Source organism: Vulpes lagopus, chromosome 23 (assembly GCF_018345385.1).
Source record: "Vulpes lagopus strain Blue_001 chromosome 23, ASM1834538v1, whole genome shotgun sequence".
Lineage (NCBI taxonomy): Eukaryota > Metazoa > Chordata > Mammalia > Carnivora > Canidae > Vulpes > Vulpes lagopus.
The window spans coordinates 39,755,948-39,780,842 of NC_054846.1; the positions used below are offsets into that span (position 1 = coordinate 39,755,948).

At 38.2% G+C, this 24,895-nt stretch overlaps 1 protein-coding gene across 3 annotated transcripts in view; it reads right to left on the reverse strand.

Moving 5' to 3' along the window:
* Window positions 1–8,655: 8,655 nt before the first annotated feature.
* The window catches only part of METTL25 (methyltransferase like 25), a 150,818-nt gene continuing 134,578 nt past the window's right edge, over window positions 8,656–24,895 (reverse strand). Inside the window, exon 16 of one of the 3 annotated variants that reach the window (XR_005985343.1) lies at window positions 8,656–9,400. The gene's annotated coding sequence lies outside the window, so the exon portion shown is untranslated. Of the gene's footprint in view, window positions 9,401–10,963; window positions 11,150–16,022; window positions 23,862–24,895 lie in introns of those variants that run through there. The other 2 variants (XR_005985344.1, XR_005985340.1) reach the window with 2 other exon arrangements.

Sequence of the window (24,895 nt, forward strand, 5' to 3'; positions counted from 1 at the left end):
TGAGTAATAAATCCAACAGAATTATAGTTGTGTTCCTGGTACTTTCTGACTGATGGGCATTGACAGATATAATCCTTGAAGTCAAATCGCATAGCCATGAGGTAGTATGTTTTCATTTTGAGTGATACTGCCAATCACCCTGGAAAAAGATTATGCCAATTTATCATCTCATCAAAAATGCAAGAAAAAGTCTGTTTCCTAACAGCTTTGCCACCTTGTAGCACACCAATTTGTTAATATCCGTGGTAATCTGTTATATGAAGAATAATGTCTGCTTCTTTCGATTTACATTTCTATAATTATAACTGAAGTTGAGCATCCTTTCATATTTTAAGCCAGTTTTTTCTATTAATAACCTATGCTCAGTTTCTTATTGGGTTTATCTTTCCTTTTGATTTGCAAGAGCTCTTTATTTTAATATATATATATATATATTTTTTTTTTAAGAATTTTATTTTATTTTTTATTTATGATAGTCACAGAGAGAGAGAGAGAGAGAGAGGCAGAGACACAGGCAGAGTGAGGAGAAGCAGGCTCCATGCACCGGGAGCCCGACGTGGGATTCGATCCCGGGTCTCCAGGATCGTGCCCTGGGCCAAAGGAAGGCGCCAAACCGCTGCGCCACCCAGGGATCCCTGCAAGAGCTCTTTAAACATTAAGGGTATTATTTCTTTGTGCATCACATGAGTTGTAAGTAGGTTACAAGTTTGTTACCGGTCTTATTTTTAATAGAACTATGTTATTGTAGACACGTAGAATTTTAAAATTTCACGTAGTTAAATTTATCTAGTTTCTCCTTTATGGCTTCTGGGTTTTGTGTGTTAACTAGAAAGACCTGGCTCACTTTGAAATGAGAAAAATAAAAGTCCTCCCATGCTTTCTTCTAGGATTTTCACCTTGGATATTTTTTGTTCTTGTATGTTAGGCCCCTGTGGCAATTGTCTTTGATCCTCAGACCTCCTATATTGAAAATTTCACATTTAGTAGCTTAGTTCTTTTCTTTTCTTTTTTTTTTTTAAATTTTTTTTTAAATTTTATTTATTTATGATAGGCACACAGTGAGAGAGAGAGAAGCAGAGACATAGGCAGAGGGAGAAGCAGGCTCCATGCACCGGGAGCCCGACGTGGGATTCGATCCCGGGTCTCCAGGATCGCGCCCTGGGGCCAAAGGCAGGCGCCAAACCGCTGCGCCACCCAGGGATCCCTAGCTTAGTTCTTTTCTTACGTTTTTTCCCCCCTACTAATTTGGTATTTAATTTTCCTTTTCCCCCTTATCTGATGGATAACTATTGCTTGTGACTCTGAATCCATTTCCCTTTCTATACTGCAGTAATCCCTAAAGAAAATACCGTGAAACTACCCTTTGCCAATCTCGGCTATGTGTCATTGGATAGAGTTGTTCCAGGGGAGCCTCTAAAACTCTAAATGGCTTAAGTTAAATGGTGATTCCATCTCCTGGCCATAGTAGTCCAAGGTAGGGCCCCCAACATCATAGGAAGTGATTACATACAAAAAGATACTTTTTGCCCCATTTGGAAAGAGACATTTACTCTCTCTTCTGCAGGAGGTAAAGGACTTTTTATCTTAGCATGACATGAAGATTCTAACAAATAAGCTTGAATCTACCATGTGTCTCCATGTGGAGCCCAAGGATAAAGCAGAAAACTTAGAAGGCCAAGGGAAGAAATGGAGAGAAATGATGTTGACATCATTGAATTGCTAGATACAGCCCTGCCTGAAGTTAGTCTTACATGTGGATTTTTCACTTAAAATATCTCCCTCTATAAAAAGCCAATTGGAGGTGACTATGTGCAAATAAAAAGTTTAAAAAATAAAAATAAAGAGCCAATCAGAGTTGAATTTTCTGTCACTTGCAACCAAAGTTCTTCTGACAATTTTTTTTTCTTTTTCTGTTTCTTGCTTGACATTTCTAACAATTCTGTCTTCTAACTTCATTTCACTCTAAGCCAGATATTGCACCTGGTGATTCTGGCTCATAGCTACTTTTCTTTCAGCCTGCACAGCAAAGGCCTAGGAATATATTCTTCCCTTTAATTTGAATTAGTTGCCAACATTTAAAACTTGAAAAGAATTTCCATTAATATGCAGATTTGCTAACACTGGACCTACAATTCCAATTGGCTAGAACTAAATAGCAGCCATGATACTGAGATGAGTCACGGCTCCACTTTTCATAGTCTCTGTACTTCTGGCGCCTTCCACTGGGCACATGGCCCTTGAATATTTTCCTGTCCAGTCTTGGCTTTTGAGTTCACAAGGCTGATCTACAGTATGGTAGATAATAGGGATGAAGAATAAGGTGGAGGATCCAGGCTTGTTTCCATGTCGAGTAAGAACACAACAACCCCGATAGGACATCTTCACTACTTTGACTAATCTCTACTTGTCTTTCTTTAAAGTATTCAGTGAATTGCCATTCCCACAGGGAGTACTTAATAAAAAATTAATTGAAAAATTAAGAATTACTTTTCCAAAACTGATGAAATGGAAAGGCAGTTAAAATAAGAAGGCTTAACATTATTTTCTTCTGCTTAATTTGATACATTATATATGCATAAAAACCCATCTCATAATTGAATGCTACTTTAATGAATGTGCTAATGGTGGCATAAAGCTTTTTAAATTTAAAAAGATCTAAAAATATCAATCCATTCTTCTCTCCAACACATTCTACTTTATATAAATCCAGCTTGACTGAGTCTAAATGACACTCAGTGGCACACTTTAGTTCTTTGTAAGAGGCTGTACTAACAAGCAAACATAATTGCAAGATGTTATCAGTCCTTCCAAGCAATAGAATGAAATCAGTCCTAAGGCACGTGACATGTCTGGGAAGACTGTTTGCCCTAAGTCAAAGGGGACAGGTATTATCTAAGAGAGTCTGGATTCTGCACTGGTAAACGAGCAGGAACCTTGACTCCTGGTGGATTAGAGCCAGCAGTTGTAAGAACAGTGTTAACACATATAAGAGCTTCTTCCTCCTCCTCCTCCTCCTCCTCCTCCTTCTCTTTCTTCTTCTTCTTCTTCTTCTTCTTCTTCTTCTTCTTCTTCTTCTTCTTCTTCTTCTTCATAAAAATCAATCACACTTAAAATTTCATTTTGATATACAGGCATTCAAACAATATGTATATCTAGTAAGTATTTTGAATACATACGCTCTAACATTAACTGTGAAAATGCACTTTAATAAATATTCTATAAATATTTGATAAATGTCACTCATGTATTATTTTCTCAGAGGAAAGCTATATGATTCTTTGTGTTAAGCTTCAAGTTAAAGCCTATAGATTCTGTTTAGTGTTCAAAATCCCATCCTGCATGTCACTGATGAGTTTGAATATGGAGTTGTGAATGATGACAAGGAAAAGTTAAATCAAATGCTACGGAGTCATGCTAATGCATGCCAACACGGACTACTTATTATGTGCCAGGCACAGTATGAAAAACTCTACGTGCGTTTCTCACGGAGTCTTTACAACACATCTTTATTATTCTTATTTTACTTGCCCTAAGACTCTAGAAAGTTTCAAAATGTTCTTTTGTCATAGGGGCACGTGGTCACTCTCATAAGGATCCCAGCCCAGAGATCAACAGGGAGATTATTTGTGACAAGAGTACAAGCAAGAGATATAGTTATGCACCAGGTTATTAGTAGCGTGTTACTTTCTCTAGCATTTCCCTTCGGTTGCCCATTTAGTCCAGTCTCTCACAGACTAGATGACCATCGGAATAACCCGGTCACCAGGCACAGCGGGGTCATGACTTACTGTTATTATTATTATTATTATTATACTGTATCCCTACTGTTAGAGAGTAACCTTGTTAGAGTCTAAATAGAGTCCCTGCAGGATATCAGAGGTACATATTTATAGGGTTTTGAGATCTGGGCCCCAGTAGTTTACTCCTAGTCTTTCAAGGCAAAGATCTGTTTGGTGTTGAGAAAAGTTCATGATCTAAAGGAGTTCAACATTGGCGGTCACAGAGAGGTGATGATCTTGAAGGGATTCTTGATGAGTAAACAATTATGTCATCTGCAAGCAGCTTACCCAGATAAGCAATCTATTGTCCCGAGAAAGGGATAGTTGAATAGTTTATTTTTCCAAATGAATTTTCTGGAAGTAAGTTGAAGAGTAGCAGAATGTGCCGGTTCAAGGTATGCCTGTTTGGCTTAAGAATTACTTGGGGCCGATTATTTTTTAAAAATGGAAGACACAGCAGAAGCTCTGAAAAACAGAGTAGAAGTTACACTTTTGTAAAGAAAATCTACATTTACAAAGGAAATTTATTCTGGGGGAAGGAAACTATTCCAGGGAGAGAGTTATTACCAGAGACAACCTTTTTACTGAGAAACTTCTTCACGTGGCAGGACAACTTTGTTTGCCAAACAGATGTTCTAAACCTCCTGTGGGTGAATTGACTTCCCCCTTTGAAGCCCCAGAATCCTCGCCCTTTCCTTAGCTCAGGATGGTATGTTAACCTCAGTTAATCTGGCTGCCTTTTGAATCTCATATTTTTGTGGTGCTCCCATAATGTACGTAGGTAATTGTTCGGTTTTGTTTTGTTCCTGTTAATCTGTCTCCTGCAAAGAGTTCTCAGCCAAGAACTCAGAAGGTGGAGGAAAAATTAATTTTCCTCTCCTATTAAAGCAATGAAGTAATTTATTGGTCTATAGCCTTCTCTTTCGGGAAAAAAACAAAACAAAAAAACAAAACAAAACAAAAAAACAGGAAAGTCATATTGATATAGGCAACCTTAGTTCTGTCGAAATAATTTTCTAGGCCCAAGATGGAGCCACTCTTCCCTGGGATGCCACATCAACAAAACAGTATTTAGATAACTTTCATATCTCTGGAAATGTTCCATTTAACCAGAAACACAATATATCCAGTCAGCAAATGCCAAGCCAATTCTGCTCTACGCTTATATCCTTGACCTTTATTTATTTTCTACTTTTCTCTCCTTGTTTCTTATTTTTTCCCCTGTAAAAGCTTGCCACTTTCTCTCACTTGCTGTTCTCCAGGAGGCTATCCACTTCATGAAGTGTTAAATAAAGTTTGTTTGTAACACCTAATTATCTTCTTTCATCATTTTTTCGTATTTCTTAGTTTTGGTAGTAAAGTTATGGATGACACGTAGTCCTATTTTTCAGGGACATATGAAGATATTTGGAGAGAAAAACTGGAGCTATTGACTAAGCTAAGGCTTTGAAGTCACCGAGTCTTAGCTGTCATCCTTGGAGAATTGCTAAATTTCCTCATTTTTGAGCACTGAGATCAACCACATCAACATGATTTAACCATTTATTCCAGGTTAAAAACTTTTGTTCTGGAAGATAAGAATGCAAATGAACACATAATTTTACTTATTGCTTTTGGAAATTCTTGCAAACTAGTTTTTCTGGGCAAAGAGTTTGCTTATTCTGGTGGACGATTCTTCTATCAGAATAGTAGGTCGCTTATCTGGACAAACAACTCACTTATCTGAACTTTATGATCAAGGTTCCTTTGAAATTTTCACCTTGCTGTGTCTTTCAGTTTTTAAATATGATGTCATGAACTGTTCAATCCTCAATAAGTTTCCAGCCAGGAGAGAGCGTGATAAACCACTTACTCTCAGACTCCAAACTGTGTCAATTTCTTTCCCAGCCCCTCCTCCACCCTGTTAAGATAGTACTAGGACTATGTCAAAGTGGTGTTCTCTCTGACTGTAGTAAGTCTACTAGACTTAGGTTTATGTGATTAACTGGGTTATTTTCCTGGGAGTCAATAACTGTCATTTTAAAATAACAAGTACTGGGAAGGATGTGGAGAAAAGGGAACCCTCATACATTGTTGATGGGAATATAAATTGGTGCAGCCACTATAGAAAACAGAATGGCACTTCCTCAAAAGATTGTTATATAATCCAGCAATTCTGAGTATTTAGCTGAAGAAAACAGAAACATCGAGTCTATTCTTACTAACCCCCTGCTCATTGCAGCATTCTTTACTACAGCCAAAACATAGAAGCAACTAGAGTCCATTGATAGGTGAATGGATAAAGAAGATGTGTAGATATCTACAATGGGATAGTACTCAACCATAAAAAAGAATGAAATCTTGCCATTTGCAACAATGTGAATGGACCTAGATGGTATTGTACTAAGTGAAAGAAATTAGACGAAGAAAGAGAAATACCATATGATTTTATTTATATGTGGATTCTAAAAAACAAAACCAATGAAAAAACAAAACAGAAGAGACTCATAGATATAGGAAACCAGCTGTGGGTTACCGGACATGGGACTGGTTGGAGAAAAGGCAAAACAGGTGAAGAGAATTAAGAAGTATCAACTTCCAGTTATAAAACTAGTAAGTCGTATATGATGTAATATACAGCATAGGGAATATTGTCAATAATACAACTTTGTATGGTGACACATGGTAACTAGACTTGTTGTGGAGATCATTTTGTGATGTATAAAAATAGCGAATCACTATGATGTACACTTAAAACTAACAGAATGTTGTATGTTAGTTATAGTTCAATAAAAAATAATCATTGTCATCTTAAAAAGAATGATAATATCTTCCACTTTGGTTATAAAGATTAGAATATGTACCTATAAAAGTACTAAGCATAGTGTCTGGCATATTCAAGGACTCTTTAAATGGTTTGCATTATTACTATTATAGGTAAGTTTTGGAAAGATTTTATCCTGCTCAGCAGCCTAATACCAGCAAAGATATCTTTTCCCAAGTTTAAACGTTATATTTCTGAAAATCCCTTCGGCAGAATTAAAGGATTTAAGAATATAAGATGTTAATTTAAAAAAGGGTAGGGTCTTAGGAGATTACATGTGAATACATGAAGGTCCTTAAGACGCTTTTTTACATTTGCCAAAATATAATAACAATGACAGCATATATAGTGCATGCACTAAAAAAACCTCATTTTTTTATCACTTGGTAAAGCCTCCATCCTGAGCCATCTTGCTACTGTGAACTATCTAGGGGCCCACCATAAGTCACCTCATTACCATAAAATATCATCTATGGTCTGAGGGAGCCACCATGAATAGCAAAGAGGCTCCTGTCAGTTGGGAAACTCCAGGGGTTTAGAGGTTACACACCAGGAGCACTGGCAAAGGTCAGGCTTTCTTTGGGTAAAGTTAATTTTACACTATTTAAATGCATCACACTAATATTTATAAATCAGTATAAACCATCTATAATGTGGCAAGCACTTTATATATTATCTCCAGTTCTCACTAGGATTGGTATGATGATGCGTTATAAATCACATTTTAATAGCTAAGAATGAAAATGCGTTACCCAAGACTAAAATCTAGTGCCTCTCGGGGTCTATAATTAGAACTCTGAATTAGCTTCAAAAACCACATACCCTTTGGGCACTTGGGTGGCTCAGTGGTTGAGCATCTGCCTTTGGCCCAGGCCGTGATCCCGGGGTCCTGGGATCGAGTCCCGCATCAGGCTCCCTGTATGGAGCCTGCTTCTCCCTCTGCCTGTGTCTCTGGCTCTCTCATGAATAAATGAATAAAATATATATATATTTTTATATTTGTATTTATATTATATATTTTATATTATATATTTATATTTATATATTTTTAAGTCACAAACCTTCCTGTCTCTAGCTTCTTTTTACTGTCAACAAATATAAATAAATACTATGGTATTCATAGTATTTCACTTAATACCATGGTCCCTACTCCAACATCTCTATGGCTGCTCACCCAACCAAATATTCAATATCTTTCTTTATTTTAAGTAGAAATATCTAAGTTATATTCCTTAGATAAGAACTTAAAGTGACAGCAATACTCTCTATTTTTTCAGGCAAGGAAAATTAAAATTTAAGGGATACATATTTTAGTATCCTCTGATTATAAGGAACTTGCAAATAAGTTTCTTGGAAGCATATGAAGTAACTCATAGAATTAAAGGAGAGGCCAAGAAACCAAATATTAAAATTCCCCTGGCAGAGGAGCCAATTTACAAGTTTGAGATGTGTCCCTAACTCTCGATAGTCATAACCAGTCTTCACGGACAGGAAGAAGGATAATTCCCCACAGAAAAATCAAAGTACTGCTATTGTAAGAAGGAGGAATGTAAGTTTAAGAGAAGAGAGAGAGAGATTTCCAGACCGAGGGGAATTAGTGATAGGGGAAATGCATACATATGAGTAAGTAGAAGAAACACATTAGTCAAAATCTCCATGGAAAGTTTGAGAAAAAAAACCTCACTTTTCTGTACACAGAATTTCTGTACACAGAAGGGAAGATTTGACAATATTAGGTTAGTGGCAGCAGAAAAATTTACTTAGATAAATGAAGTCCTGAATCATTAAAATATACCAAAAACTTGAACTGGTTTATCTGATTTTTCCACAGTGCCTTAGATATAAAACTGTCAGCAGAAATAGTACGAAAAAGAGATTGCATCACATGGCTCCTAATAAATATACATCTACATAAAAGTGGGATGTTGCTGTGGAAAATGCAGCTGTAAGACATCCCCACCTGCACCCCCCCACCTCCCCACCCCCGCCAATTCCCATTTTCGCCAAGACTATTGTCCCATGTGGTGGATTTATTACAAAAATGTGCCCATTTCCATCCCTCTCTGTCTACGCTGCTTGAGATGGGATTCTCTAGTGTCTCCATGAAGTCCTGAGGTTTGCCAGACTCTGGGCTAGCCCTACGACTGGCCATATTTAGCCCTATTTAGTGGCCTAAGCCACAGAACTCCAGTTCTGAGTCTAGGTTTCAGGTGGCCTTGTCCACTTCTGCTTGCTGTCTTGGGTCCCTGCCACAAGAGCGAGAAAAGAATCGTCCCTGCGGAGGCTGTCCTGGAAGAGCCAGCCACTGGCTGGCTGCTCCTCTGCAGGCCGCAGAAGCCCTCACAAGCCCGGCTCAGCTTAACAGAGCCCGGCTGAGCTCTGCAATACTCCAGCGAACCCATATGCTCCCAAGTCAAAATAAATGTTTATTGGTGTATGTTCCTCTGAAGTGTTGTGTTTGTTTTTTATACAACATTATCATGGCAAAGTGTAAGTGGTTTGCTTTCTGCTAGATAACATCTACTGAGAGGTCGGAATCAGAGACTCCTGAAAAAATCAGGAGTCTCCACAAATAAATAAGGAATGAGAACTGAATCATACGATTTAATCATCCTGTTTTAAGAGGCATTAAGAGGAGCACAAGCGAACAGAGCAACTGCATTTTATTTTATTTCATTTTATTTTATTTTTTTTTAGCAACTGCATTTTAGAAAACCAACTTTCCTATACAAACACATAACCGCAGCCTGAATTTACTTGATAATCATTAACTTTCCTCTTTACTTTGTGGCCACCAAGATTCAGACACAATGTCCACCTGGAATAAAAGTACTCATTAGTAGGTATCTTAAAAACATAGAGCTGTGAGCGACTTTTTAAACAAGTGGCTTTCATTTTAAATGATTTGCTTTTATGCTAACTATAAAAATTATTCCTTTCCAACCCAGACAACAAGCCAAAAGTATCTCCTTAAGCTTGGAAAATTACTTTTCCTGAAATTAAAGAAAACCTCAAGAAAACAAAGAAGTATATAACTTGAAATCAGAGCTGAGAATGAACCCTTCACATTTTCCAGGTGAGATTTATTAATGTAGCCGGCACGCCGACGGGGCACTCAGAACCATGCAAGGCACCCACGCACTTCTGCACCACTCTTCTTTATCTTGGACTCTGCTCTTTTTAGGTCCCTTCCAGAGCAGAATTTGTTTAGCCCCTCTATCTATGACCGAATCAAACGGCACCCTTGCATGTACATCTTTTCTGTTGTTATTTGCCCTGACTAAAATCTCAGAGATTTTGAGTCTCTTTCTTTTCTATGTCTTTCCGAACCTCCATCTCTTCCTTAAATGAGTCAGACAATTTTAAAAGGGAATGAGTAACCACTCTGAAGGAAGGGATAAAAATACCCAGCTTCCAAGTGCCTGTTACCTGAATGGACACTCTATGGGATGCTACTTTTTCTCTTTACTCCACATGATGGCAACTTTTGATAACAGGTTAATACATGATCCTTTGAAACCAGATTATATTCTTGATAGGCTACAAGGAAAGGAGTCAATTTCCTGAAGGCAACTAGAGGACATCTTTCTCTTTGAATGCTATGATAGCAAGCTTTTTAATTATGAACTTTCCCTTGTAGTTTCATACCCTTATCAAATAATTATTTTCCACTCATTTCATAGAACAGTCTTCCCAAAGGGCTGAATTTGTTAATCCACATTTCATACAAAGCTATTTTGTTTTGTTCACTTACATGTTTCAAAGAAAGGACAGGATTGCAAAATATACCCTGTGCCCCAAAGCAGTGATGAAAATGACAGGCTACTCCAAGTTGGAAATGGGGGCAAAATACTGGTATATTGAAACAAAAATACAGAGATGTTCCAAAGAGATGACAGAACTTTTAAGAGCAAACCGATAGTTTATACCTATTAAGGTATAAATATGACTCAAGAATATCTGAATGGGGATTTGGGAAAGTAATGACAATTAAAAGGAGATACACAGATTTTTTTGTAGAAAAGGAGATCTTGGACAAAAAGATGTGGTCTACGTATACAATGGAATATTACTCAGCCATTAGAAATGACAAATACCCACCATTTGCTTCAATGTGGATGGACCTGGAGGGTATTTTGCTGAGTGAAATAAGTCAATCAGAGAAGGACAAACATTATATGGTCTCATTCATTTAGGGAATATAAAAAATAGTGAAAGGGAATAAAGGGGAAAGGAGAAAAAATGAGTGGGAAATATCAGAAAGGGAGACAGAACATGAGAGACTCCTAACTCTGGGAAACAAACAAGGGGTGGTAGAGAGGGAGGTGGGTGGGGGGTGGGGGTGACTGGTTGACGGGCACTGAGGCGGGGCACTTGATGGGATGAGCACTATGTGTTATTCTGTATGTTGGCAAATTGAACATCAATAAAAAATAAATTCAAAAAAAAGAAAAAAGAAAAAAAAAAGAAAAGAAAAGGAGATCTTGGGTTGAGGTGATCTTGCCTTGAAACATTTGTTATCCAAAGGTTTAGAATTTGGCGTGAGAAGGATGTTTTCAAGGAAGTCCTAAAATAGAAAAAGAGGACAAACAGAAGATTATATCTTGGCTCAGTCAAAAAAAATCAGAGTCTTGGGAACAGCTGGAGAGCTGATCCTAAATGCATAGATTGGAAAGCGATTTAAAACAAGACTGTCACCAGGACCCAGCCTGGGGAAGAACGGCAATCACAGTCAAGCTTGTGGAAGAGCTACAGAGGCAGAGAAGAGAAGTGGTTTAAGGCCTTACGTGGGTAGTATCAGGCACCTATAGAAACCCACAGATGGGCTAATACATCACTACTTGAACCAAGAACAGGCATCAGAAGATAGACAGACTACCCCAAATCCCTTCATTTGCAGGGTAAACGGGAGTAGATATATGGTATATAAAATGCTTTAATTATGTGTCAAGAGAAATGGTATTAACCAGCTCCATGACCCTGTATAACTTGGATGCAGTTTCCTCACTTATAAAATAAAAGTTTGTGTAATCTCATCCTTAGATCTCAGCTCTCATATTCAAGGAACCTGACACTCGCAAAATCCAGGTTTCATTTAACCTGTAGGCCCGTATTTCTCTATGAGGGGACGGGTATTTGACAATATCTGCAGGCACTTGGGTTATCATGACTTGGGGAATTCTACTGGCATAGAGTAGGTCCAGGTCGGGGACACCGCTAAATATTCTGCAATGAAGAGGGTGCCTCCTCCTTCCTCCGGGAAAAAATTACCTAGCCCACAATGTCAATAGTGCTGAGGTTGAGAAATTCTGCTCTACACCAAAATCCCTTTGCATTCAATTCTTCTTGACTGAACAGTTCGTTCTGTAGCTCACCTAAGAAGAAAATATCGGTGCAAGAATTCCATTAGAAAAAATAGTCATGGGCAGCCCCCGTGGCTCAGCGGTTTAGCGCTGACTTCAGCCCAGGGCATGATCCTAGAGACCGGGGATCGAGTCCCACATCCGGCTCCCTGCATGCAACCTGCTTCTGTCTCTGCCTCTCTCTCCCTCTATGTCTCTCATGAATAAATAAATAAAATATTTTTTAAAAAAGAAAAAATAGTCATAAATTGGGATCAGAGATTTCTAAAGGAAGAAAGCTCACACTCAAAAATATGCACCGAGATAAGAATGCTGTGACCATATTTATCATAGATTAGCAACGGAAAAAGAGTTGTGTCCTTAATTCTCTAATGAAGACCTATTCAGTGATGGCAACAGATTTTGGTAGCCAGGAGATATGGATTCCAGAGTGTTTGGTCTGGCCCTGTCACTAACTAGTTGTTAATAGGAGCAGGTCACTCAGTCACTGAGAGTTGGTAGTCAATGGTATAGAATTAATATCTGTTTTACCTTCCATGAGGGTTCCTACAGAAATCAAAGAAAGATCTGAAAGTGATTTGAGAAGAGTGTTTCACTATATAAAAAGCGATTTAGGCTTATGTTTCACATTATTTAAAGCATTTCTCAGCTAAGTCTTGCTATATGTGAAACTGAGCACAGTGAAAATTAAAATCCAACCTAGGAAGGCATACTATTAGCTATTATACAAACTACAGAAAACAAAACAAGTTTGTGCACTAAGAGTGACAGTCTAGTTTAGGAAATGTATCAGCTACCTATTACCATAATAAACAATTATAAAAACCCAAGTGTCATATAGCATTAAGCATTTATTACTCATGTGTCTAGGATCAACTGGGGTTAACCAGGTGTCGCTGCCTTGGCTTAGCTCACTGGGTAGCTGTCAACTAACCTAGGATGCTTGACTGGGGCCACTGGCTCTGTTCCACGTGCCTTTCACTTTTGTGTAGACTAGCCTTGAGTATGTTCTCTTGATAGAGGACAAGCTTCTGCGTACATCTTGTCTACTATCATTCTATTGCTCCAAGTGACTCATGTAGCAGAGCTCAGTGTCAAAGGGTGGGCACAATATTTCATCTACTGTGTGTGAACACTGCAAAGTTACATGGCAAAAGGATGTGGATCCAAGAAGTAGACAGGATTTGGGCCAATGATGTAATCGACATCAGGAAATAAACATGGTCACTGGACTATAAGGAGTCACGTCCATACATGATGGAGAGGATTATGCACCCTCCAGATTTTCTGGATTTTGAGTTGGATGAGGTTTCTGATTACAACTCTGAGCTGACTTCCTTGAAGAGGTAAGGAGTTTGTCTCATGTGTAGGAAGAGGCGCATTCACAAGAAGAGGGGTATTCACGAATGTTTTTAGTAGTCAGGGGGATGGGTGGTGGAAAAGACAGCTGTGCATCAAAGTCTTGCTTCCTTTTCTCCCTACATCCACATGAGAACATAGGACTTACTTTCTTCAGAGGATTATAAGCAGAAGCAATTGTGTCATTTCTAGGATTAGGTAGTTAAGAAGTAGGTATGTATCCCCTGTTTTTCCTTTTTCCAGGAGGCAAAGTACTTCAAGGCCCTAGGAGATGGTGGAGCTACAAGATGGATGGAAACTAAGTCCCTGAGTCTCCATATAGAGGAAGTCACTGCCAACCATCAATAACAGCATGGGACCAGTACATGAGTTGGAAATAATGGTTGTTTAAGCCACTAAAATTTTCAGACGTATTTGTCGCATTAGTTAGTATTATCCTGACATTAATTTAATATAACACTGTTAATCAATTTAAAATTTAAAAAATAGAATTGGTCTTAGAAGCTTCGTATAGCTTCTCGCCCACACCTGAGAATTTAAATCACTAACACACACTCACCAAGTGAGTATCTCATCCACTTGAATATTTCCGGTGGTAGAAAGTTTACTAACTTCTGAGGCAATCATTTATCATTAAGAAAGTCCTGTTTATAGGAAAAGCTTTCCCTGCTTCAAGTTGCATATCCTTATATGTCTACCCACTTATCCATTCTGGAATTACCAAGTTTCAGTTTATTTTCTCTTCTGAAAGGCAGATCTTTTATTATTTCAATTAAATCATGCCTTAAAGAAAATAAACTTTAAGCTATCTCTGGGAAACCCAGCAGCAGTATTTACATATCAAAGTTTCAGTGTTCTTTGTGAGAGCCACCAGTGCCACTAACTGTATGACAGGTTAACTTTTATTGTGTAGTTGAGAAAACAAAGACATTAAAAAAGTCTAATATACAGAAAGAAAGTCACAGGATAAGTCAGGGCAAAAACAAACCTTTGAGCTTTTCAAGGGTTTCCAACATAGTGGTAGAAAGAGACCACAAAGCCATTTTACAAATATACGGATTTTACTATGTTGGGATTTGATAACTTTTTTGAGGTTTTTGTTCCAATAGTCTGACATGAAGAAGGATTTGTATTAACCAAGTCAACTAGAAAAATTTTTATGTAATTTCTAAGAAATTCTGTTTTTTTGAAGTCCTGTAACACCAACATCTTGTATCCATTATTTTTATTTATACTTTTCTCTCTTCCTTGAATATTGGTTCAATTATGCAAAGCTTCCAAGAGGAAAGCTTCATATTGAAAACTTCTGACCCCTTTGTGCATTTTTACTAACCAAATACTCAAGATTTTTTTTTCCTTGCCCCTAACATGCTAGAACGTGGTAGATGGCGACCTCTACTGGTTCTCTGATAATGTAGGTAAAATCACCAACAAATTTCAGTAGAGTAGCCACATCTTCGTGTGATGCATAAGGAAAAATTGCTAGCATGAATTGAAAAGCAAATGTTTAAGAAAAATAAACAGATCTCTGCTGGTTTTAATACAGTTTCCAGTTCTATGTTCAATAATATATTTAGTTTAAGAAATGCATGTTGGGTTTTTACTACCTCCCCATCTGTGTTTTATTTATCTTCTGAGAATAAAAGTAGTTATTGGAAAGGGTTAGCAAAATACATATTTCAGATTTAAAAAATGATGCTTGATATATTTTTACTTATATAATTATACTTGATAATATATATTTTACTTAGTACAAAAGGAACACAATCAGGTAAAAAAAATTCAAACACTCCCAAAAAGGTATCAATAAAAAAGTGAATCTCTTCATCAACACCTCGCCCAGCCCTACTTTCCAGGATTTGGATTAATCTACCATGAAAAAATTTACTTTTAGTGTGTGGATTACTTGGTTTGGGATTTTAGGCTCAGTTTAGGTGGATGGAATTTAAGTATGCATTGGCATTTAGAGTGATAGGGTAAGGAGGAAGAAAAAAAAAAGACATTCTTTCCATGCCCTTAAAGAACTTAATGCTCAAGAAAATTGCCTGCTGGTCTTGCTAGAGGGAGAACTTAACCAGTTCTTTCTTCTGTAAGTGTCAGACTGCTAATAAGAATTTCCAAGGAAATAGGGAAAAGAAAAAAAATGTGCTTGAATATAGATATCCCACATGTAGGTTTTCAAAATTTAGTACAAGGTAGGACTTGATCCTTAGTCTTGTCGTCACTTTCAGTGGAAAGCGACTCTACCAGCATTAATAAAATTAAGTTACTTTTCATATTTGGCCAAATCTCATATAAAACTATTTTTTTAAATGATAAATTACTTTTATTACATAATATTTAGTAGTCATGCTCAATCAACAAGGTCAACAGAAACTTGTAAATATGCTAAATGACACACTCTACATACATATATTTTCAGTGTGGCAACATTAAAGTAATCCACTTCCTTTACTGATATAGTTTTGCAAACTGGGGAATAAATAAAGATACAAACACAGAAAAACTTTTCTTAAGCTGGTAAGATTTTTTTGTTGTTATTAAGCTGGTAAGATTAACAAGGGTTACAATTATATTTTATTGATAAGCTGAAAACTGACTCTGACCCTAGTAACACAAAACTCAAAAGTAGCACTTGGTCAGAAAAGTGTGGTAGAGGGTGCACATAAGTGATACCTTGTGGTCTCCATAGTGGTCTATTTGAGATGATTTTTTTTAAATTGCTAAATTGTATTATTAACTCATAAGAAAAAGTAACTAGTCAAAATTTAAAACATTCTGGTCAAAATGGGTTTGCACATGCCTTTCAAAGCCCTGTTGGTCATAGTCAGGAGGGAACTGCTCGCTGCACATTGGGCACACCTTCCAGTGACTTTCAACATGTTCTTCAAATTTTCTCTGATCATAGTTGGGAGGGAACATTAATTCACAGAGGGGACATATCTTGTGAACGTCAAAGCTGGAATCAAAGCACCAAAAATCGCTGAATAATAAGCATTCTTAATTCTCCTTTTGCAGACTATTCATTACTAGATATCAACACAAGACAATGTAAAACAAAACAAAACAAAACCCAAAAACGATCTTCAAAGTTTCTTGGAGTTCATGGTTTGATTTAACCTGTGAAAAAGAATGAGTATCAAAAAGATTTCTTATTCAGGATGAAAAAAAAAAAGGGAAAGAGAGAAGAGTGTTCCTTTCTAGAATGAAGAATGTTCTCTGCATGCAAATTAGAAGTTTTCAAACGTCTCAAGATATGGTAATAGTTTTGATTGAAACTGTTCAAAGATGGGTAAAATCCTAGTTATATCAGGTCCTTGGAAATGGGGATTAAAAAATTCTATTCTAAGGAATTTTAGAGTATAGACAGAATAAAATATCATTCTCCAACAAATGTAAACATTCACGAGAAGATTTAATCATTTGTCCTAAATTCCAAGAGTTTCCTTTCTAGTTAGATGTTATACATTTTTGAACAAGATTTTAATGACGACTTAGGGTAGAGAACCAGCTCACGCTAATGAAGTGAATCAGGCTAGTGGTTTTCAATTGCGGGTTTGCAGACCAGCTCGGGTTTGCCACAATATTTTCACTGGTCCACAATGAAATTAGAACACTAAAATAAACCAGGATGAGTTTTCATGAAGCTAAGTGCATTGAAGATCTGTGCTTTAAGCTGTCTGTGTTTGTGCTGCCAATAATACAACTAAAATTAAGAAAAATAAAATAAAAACTAATCTTACCCGGCAAAAGAGAAAAAAATGACAATGCTCTGGTTTCCTCCTTCCACTACATTTGAAATGTTACTTAAAAATACCAAATGTTTCTTTAAAATACCAAAGAGTGTAGTTATTGCCCTGCCAGTCCACCAGTTTACATTTTTCAAAAAAATCATCAAACCCTATGTCTCAGGGATGAAACTTCTGAACCACATTTCCTCAGGTGGTACAGTACTCACAAGATCCCCTATTTAGCAGTAAAAACACTGCCAAAAGAACATGTGACATCATAATTCTAAAAGTTACGGAACTTCTGCATTTCGTAAAAAGGACTTTTTCTTTCTTTCTTTCTTTCTTTCTTTCTTTCTTTCTTTCTTTCGTCTTTCGGTTTTTGAGAAACACTTGTGAAATCCACATGTATATCAGTGGGATTTATCTTTCAGAATTGGGAAGATATGTTTTGCCAGTCATAAATGAAAGGTAATCCCTGTAGACTCAAGTTCAATTCAAAAACACTCTCTCCAGAGCTGCTAAATTTGGCAATCCGCATTCTCTCCTCCATATGCCATCCTTGGGGGATTCTACATACATTGTCCATAATGGTTTCTACTTAGGATGTCTGGAAAAGTAGATATTATGGTCACAGAAGGGCCATTAAAGGGAATTTGAAAACAGATCCATTAAGTTGAAATATTCAATTGTAAGAGTCTTCAGGCTGGATGGACTATGCTAATTGATATTCAAGGACCAACTCCATGCACCCACTCCTTCCATCACAGCCTCTAACTACTCATGCTTGCACAGCTCACCAACCTGGTCTGGTATTATCCCTGGAGAGAGGAATATTAGCAGAACGCAGTGTGCATAAAAAAAAGTACAGCGGGTAAATAATGAATTGTCCCTAAATGTGAACCTCATTTCCATTCCATTCTGTTGTTCAGTGCCTTCACTGTTTCAAATAGCCATCTTTTTTTCATTAATTACATCAGCTCTGCCTTTGTTATGTCTTGTTGGAAAAGAGAAAAGAAAGTTTCCACTCTTTCTCTTGTAGACTGTGGAATGCAGCAGCTGTTGTGTTTTGCAAACATTCAGTCCTATCTTAGAATCTCTGGTCAGTTTTTGAATGGATTTAAAAATACTTTTCTGTATCGCTGTGTTTGCTTTCCCTGAATTTGTGATTTTGTGCCTCTTCTTTCTCTCTGCTCATCGTTCGTGGCTTTTCTCTCTTTTCCTCCACCTGGCTCTCATTTTCAAGCCTTCTAATAGTTCTCAAGAGCAACAAATGTATCCCAAAGGTTTCCCAGCTTGGCCCTGTCTCAGCAATACAATTTTGAGATTTTTTTTTTTTCTGTTTCTTTTCCTTTTCAAATGATTTTCAGGATGCAGTCTCTCTTCTGCGATGCAAACTAGCTCCTCTCTGTCCAACAACTTCTCTGTGGTCCTTGTCATGGGGCGTTTGGTTAAGGATGCACTTGCAGGCTCTTTAGTGCGGCTGCCTTCCCTGACCGGGAATAACACAGACAGAAATGATTCCCGGACTCAGGACACTACTTCATGAGTCTGAAAAGTTCTTCCCCACTCAGTCTCATCTGATCCCACGAGGAGCCTGCACAGCAAACAGGACAGATGTTACTCTTCACAGGTGATAGATGAGGAGAAATGTGGCCGTAAGGAGTAACTTAGACCAGCTAAGCTGGTCTAAGACCAGAACTAGACCAGCAAGCTCGAATCAGGGGAAGAACAGGAACAAAAAGTCTGGTCTTTTGTCTTCAGTGTTTTCTCCCATGTTTTTCATGGGTTTCTTTCTTTATCTGTACAATGGAAAAGATGCTAACTTTGTGGTGTTTTGAAGGGAAAAAAAAATTTAAAAAGAATTTAGGTAAAACACTTAGGCTCCTAGTAAGTGCTCAACAAATGTTTATTGTTACCCTTTACTTGTCATATAAACAGATAAATGAGCTAACACGCACATGCATCAGGCTGTGTTGGTCTACAAAGAACTCATTTTTTTTTTTTTTTTTTTAGATTTTAAGTAATCGCTACACCCAAACAAGGGGCTCAAACTCACAACTCTGAGATCAGGAGTCACATGTTCCACCTACTGAGCCAGCCAGGCACCCCCAAGCAGAGCTTTTGAGTAGCCATTAACTAAAATATAATGATTGGAAATTTATGTTTGGTTCCAGCTCTTCAGCAGTAACAACTCTGCTCCCCCTGCATCCACAAGGAAAACTACACACATAGGTTGATTCGTCTATACAGTGAAATCAGCTAATCTAAACGTAATATGGTGCGCATGTGAATAACAGATTCTAGACTCATATCCTGTCTCACATTCTACAAGCCACTTGATTACGGTTTGAACAAACTATTTCCTCTCTCTGTGCTCAGTTTTTCCTATCTATAGAATGTGGATATTGACCCCTGTCAAATAGGCCTGTTGAAGGGATTAATTAATATAATTGGGATGTTTAATTGGAATTTTTGGCCAAGGCACCATGATAGATGTCAGGTATAACAGATGCTCAAAATGCAAAATTACAAAGGAAACACTCAAGTCCATATAGATTAGGAGTCCTTTACCCACTTCATTCAGAGTGCATATAGATGCAAAAGAACCAGACAAGCTGAGATTTAGGACAGATTTGTCGGGAGACATTTTTTTTTTTTTTTTTTAGGTGAGAGCTGCACTCTCACCTGCCAGGTGGGGAGTGGTATGTGATGCTGCGTCCCAGTGCTAGGTCAGGTGAGAGAGGTTTCAGCAGAACCACTAAGAGAACATCATAGGTGTTTCCGGGCCCCATGGACTGTGAGCTACCTCATGCCTGAGGAAGTGAAAACATCTGATGACAACAGAGCAAACAGAGGCCCCTGGGAAGTAATTGCACCTGCCTTGTTCTATACCAAGTGAAAGGTGTCGTTGAGCTCACAGTGAAATGTGGACACTATGAATGTGATGCCAATCCAACCCATCACTATGAATGTGATGTTGTTATGTTTTTTTTTTAAAGGGATTTCCCTCAGAAACATGGTCTACACCAAGGAGAGGAGGTGGTAGGCACACCTATGACTATTCCAGCTGAGACAGCAACTGAGAGAGGACAGTGGAGTCCAGCCAAAGCTGAGGCCCAGGCCATGACAACAGAGTTGTACTTAGAGGGTTCCAGGAGGAGTCCCCCAGAAATCAAAAGATTCTTGTGTAAGAACAAGTTGACATCAACTCCTACCCCAACAGCCCCCTGAGAATATGCAATCATCTTAACAAACATGCCTTTTGGGGAAAATTTTTCTCTGCTCCCTCTCTTGCCTTGGCTCAGCCTTCTTGTCCTGCGAGCAGCCAACCAAAAAGCAGTCTGAGGCCCATGAGGACATGAAGACAGGAGTGTTTTCACTTCAAATCAAGTTCTAACTTTTGATCGTAACACAATAATGGATGTTTTAAATTGTAAATCAGATCATGTTTGTGATTTGAAGTGACTATAGGACTGTTACCTAAATATAACTTGTGAAGTCATAGGCTGGCCCAGGACGTCATCCAAAGAGGGAAAGGAATAGCCCCACTGAGCAGGATTAAAAGGATGGAGAGAGACAAAAATAAGATTATTTTGTAATTACATCCATGGCCTCTGACTAAAATCAGTTAGGTAAAGAATTTTGAATATAATATGGTCCTCAAGTGATTAGTATTCTTTTTGCTTTGCAGACCTATTTTCTTATCTGAAATAGAAATTTTGAATGCTTAAAAATATTAAGAAAATTTAAAATATTTAAAATCTTCCACCCAATAGAATAATAAGCCATCAAGTTTCTGCTTGATTACTTCCCGGAAGAAGGAACTCAGTAGCTCATTAAACTGCCTATTGGAAACCTACAGATGTTAGAAATTTCATTCTTATTCCAGAACAAAATGCATATTCATATGATTTCTATCCATGTGTTCGTGTTTTATTTGCTAGAGGAATATAGATCACGTTTAGCTGAAATTCTGTGGGATTTCTTCTCTTCTACATAATACTAGAAAATAGTTATGTTTTCCTTTATTCTCTGTTTTCAATCTAAATGTTACCATTTCCTCCAACTATTTTTCATATAACATAGCATACTGATCATTTTGATCACCCTCCCCTGCAGGTTTTCTGGTTTGTTGATGTCTCTCCTCCCGAACTGAACATGAGGCCCAGATGTAACATGAGAGCCGAGCTAATTTGGCAGCCACATGACATGCATAGTAGGTCTGTGGTCAATTCCAACCCATCAAGTTATTTTCACAGGAAATTCCTCCACAAGTCAGGTCTTCCTCATCCTGTATGTATAAAGTTGGTTATTAAAAAGTGAAGAAGAAAAAAAGTACCTTTGTTATACTTCATTTTGTCAGTTTTACCATAGTGTTTCAGGCTTTCACAAATATTTAGAATCCTTCTCATTCAGATAGATTTTTTTAGAAATTGTTTTTTTCTCTGTTCCAGCTCTGGCTATTTGACATTTTGTAAGTGTTCTTTCAAATCTCCACATAAGCCACTGATAAAGATTTGAAGAGGACAATTATTTTTCAGTATATATCCTTGGATATGCAGATCCTTGTGCACACTGAGTTTCACCGAATTACTGGAATTAGGGTGATACAAGCATCTTCATTTTTATTCGGTATCGATAAATTGCACATTCTTCTGAGAAGTTAAATACAAACAATTTGGTTACAGTTAGATTTCCTTATATGAAGGTGTTGCTGATTGGGAAATCACTATTTACACTGAGTATGTGTGAAACCAGCCACAGAATGCATATGGCAAGGACACCCAGTGCCTAGGCCTGAGCAAGCAACTGCAAGGTCCAGATTCTCATGGTGTCTCATCATATTGGCTTGTAGCATGATTTGGGTTCTGGTCTAACCTTGTTTCTGCATACACTCTAAGCCTAGTTTTCTGGTGCTTTTATGAGCTAAACTTTTTCTTTCAACAAACTCCATTTCTGCTTAAGTGTAGAAGGCCAGAATTATTTTCTGTTGCATACAGTGAAGAGAATATCATATTTTCCAACTGCTACCTAAATGATAGTTTCCATTTCTTCCTCCAACAGTTTCAGAGCTAGATTTCTCACTTTTGTTAATATGCATATTCATAGAAGTTTAGGCTCTCCTGCAGACTGAGCAACTGCTATCAGAAATGAGATTCACTTTGTTCCTTTTTCTTTGAATGTCCATGCTGCTTCTTCATCTAGGAAATTCATCAGTTCTGAAGAATGTGCTTTCACAGCCTTTCCATGCTCTATATTTTTTTTCTTTTCTGTTTTACTCTGTGCTATCATTTAGGTTGTTTCCGTGTTTATTTCTCAGACAGGCAAAACAAAAACAAAAACCCAAAACCAAAATAAACCCCAGAAATAAATATATCAGCGGCAGTCCTAAAATTAGCAAATTTAGCAATGATCAATACTTGAAGGAGAGAGCTGCATATGGATCAAAAATACACTAGTTTTTTTTTTTTCCTGTTGGAAGTTAACATTATCAGCACCACATACACATGAGAAGTCAAAAAAATAAAATAGTAAGAATGCATGTCATGTCGTCCTGCTGGCATTAAGCTCCAATCTGATTCCTGTAGTTTGCTTTGCATATTTATACACTAATCCATTGATTGCATATCTTATAATTTTTCTCAAAGCACAATTTTATTTCTTTTACTTACTAGTTCTCAGGGAAAGGAATTCCATTTTTGGTACACAGCTGCGTTTTAGTAGGCATATTTTACACAGACTTTAAGAAATGGTTGAATTAGGAGTCTCTAAAAGTTCTGGTCAACAATTCCAATGTGTATGTGGGGTCCAAACCACCAACCAACAAGCCATTCTCCAACACCAGCACGGTGTCTTAAAACTCAATTCTGACCCTATCCATCTGAAATAGTATCAAATCCCACAGGTAAAGGCTCTCACATGTTGACCTGCCCCAGTTAGATGCCAGCTGCAAGCCTAGGATGTCACCTGTGCTTCTGACCCACTAGCTATAAATTAGAGGTTCCAACAACCCCCTCCTTAGGCTGGATTAATTTGCTTAAGCTGAGTCACAGAACTCAGAGGAACATTTTACTTATTACATTACCAGTTTATTATAAAAATACTTAATTCAGGAACAGCTAGATGAAAGAGATGCATAGGGCATGGAATGGGTGAAGGGTGTGGAGCTTCCATGCTCAATGCAGGTGCCACTCTTCCAAATTTCCACGTGTTCACCAACGCCCAAGCCCTCCAAACCTACTCCTGGGTTTTTATGGAGGCTTCTTTACACAGGCATGATTGATTAAATCACTGGCCATTGATGACTGATCCAAACTCCAGTCCCTTTCTCCTCTCAGAAGGCCAGGGGGTAGGACCAAAAGTTTTAATCTTCTAACCTCTTGGCTGGTTACCCTGGCAACTAGTCACCAGCCCACCGCCTTAAGCTTACTGCTTTCCATAAATTACATCATTAACATAAACTCAGGTGAGGCTGAAAGCGGTTTGTTAGCAATACCAAGACACCATTATCACTCATCACTTGGGAAATTCCAAAGGTTTAGAAGCTCTATGCTAGAAACAGGGATGAAGACCAAATATATATTTAATCACAATATCACACTCTCATTGGTTTCTAATAACTTACACTCGAAAAGACCATATTTCATTAAGCTACCAAATAAAAAAGAAAAGTACCTCCGAGTAGAACCCCTGGACTCTGCAACCTGGGAAGGCTTCTCGGAAAAGTGTGAAATCAAAATCTCTGAAGGTAAGCCTCTGGCATCTGCAGTTTTTTTTATAAGCTCCCAAATCCTTTCAGCACGCAGTCTCGTTGAGCATTAGTGGCCTAGTAGAAGGTTGATAACACTGTAGTGGACCTACTAGTGTGACCGGCCTGGGTCCCTTCTCTCTCCTGGTGCAGCTATCTTGATTTTCTTCCAGGTAGACACCCTGCTCCACTTCCAGCCAATAGCTCAAAGGAGGCTCGCCCCAGGCTGCCTGCTCCAAGGAGGAAAGCAGTAACTTGGGCCTGGCCAATCCATGCTGATTGGTTCAGGAATCTGATCCAAGCTAGTCCAGTAAGGCTCAATTGTTCCCTTTTGTCAGAACTGTTGGGGAAGAGAAGCATTCTTCCCGGGGGGTTCTACTAGGGTCCTGCACTAGCGTTGACTAGCATGGGCTAGTGACTGAGAATCACTAGTCAGTCTGTGGGGCTGGGGCACTGAGAGGACTCTGACTGAGAATATGGTCAATTTAGAGCAAAACAAAAATAAGAATAGGTAAAAAGGAGAGCAGGAGAGGAAGGGAGGGATTGAGAGCCTAATATTATTATTTGAGTCCCAGAATCCAACTGTGCCTAATTAGATTAACCCCGGGACTTGTCAGAACCGTAATGTATTTTAGTCTGTTCAGCCTGCCATCACAAATACTGTACACTGGGTGGGGGGTGGGGAGGGAGGGGACTTAAGCAATAGGAATTTATTTCTCCTGCTAATGGTGACTGGAAGTCCAAGATCCAGATTCCAGTGAGGCTAGTTTCATCCTGAGGTCTCTTCTCTTGGCTTGCACACAGCTGTCATCCTGCTCACAGAACCTCCGTTTTGTGCGTCCCCAGGAAGAGAAAGATGGGCGTGAGGCAGGGGATCAGGTTGTTATTATAAGGCACTAATCCAATTGTGTCAGGGCCCCACCTTTATGAGTTTATTGAACCTTCATTATCTCCTTATAAGCCCTATCTCCACATATAGCTCCATTGGGGGTTAGGGTTTAACATATGAATGACACAGTCCATAGCATGACTCAAGGAATTCTCCCTTTTTCCCCCAGAGGCAATGGGTAGGGTTTTCAGTCACTTAATAGAACAGAATTCCAAATGCTACA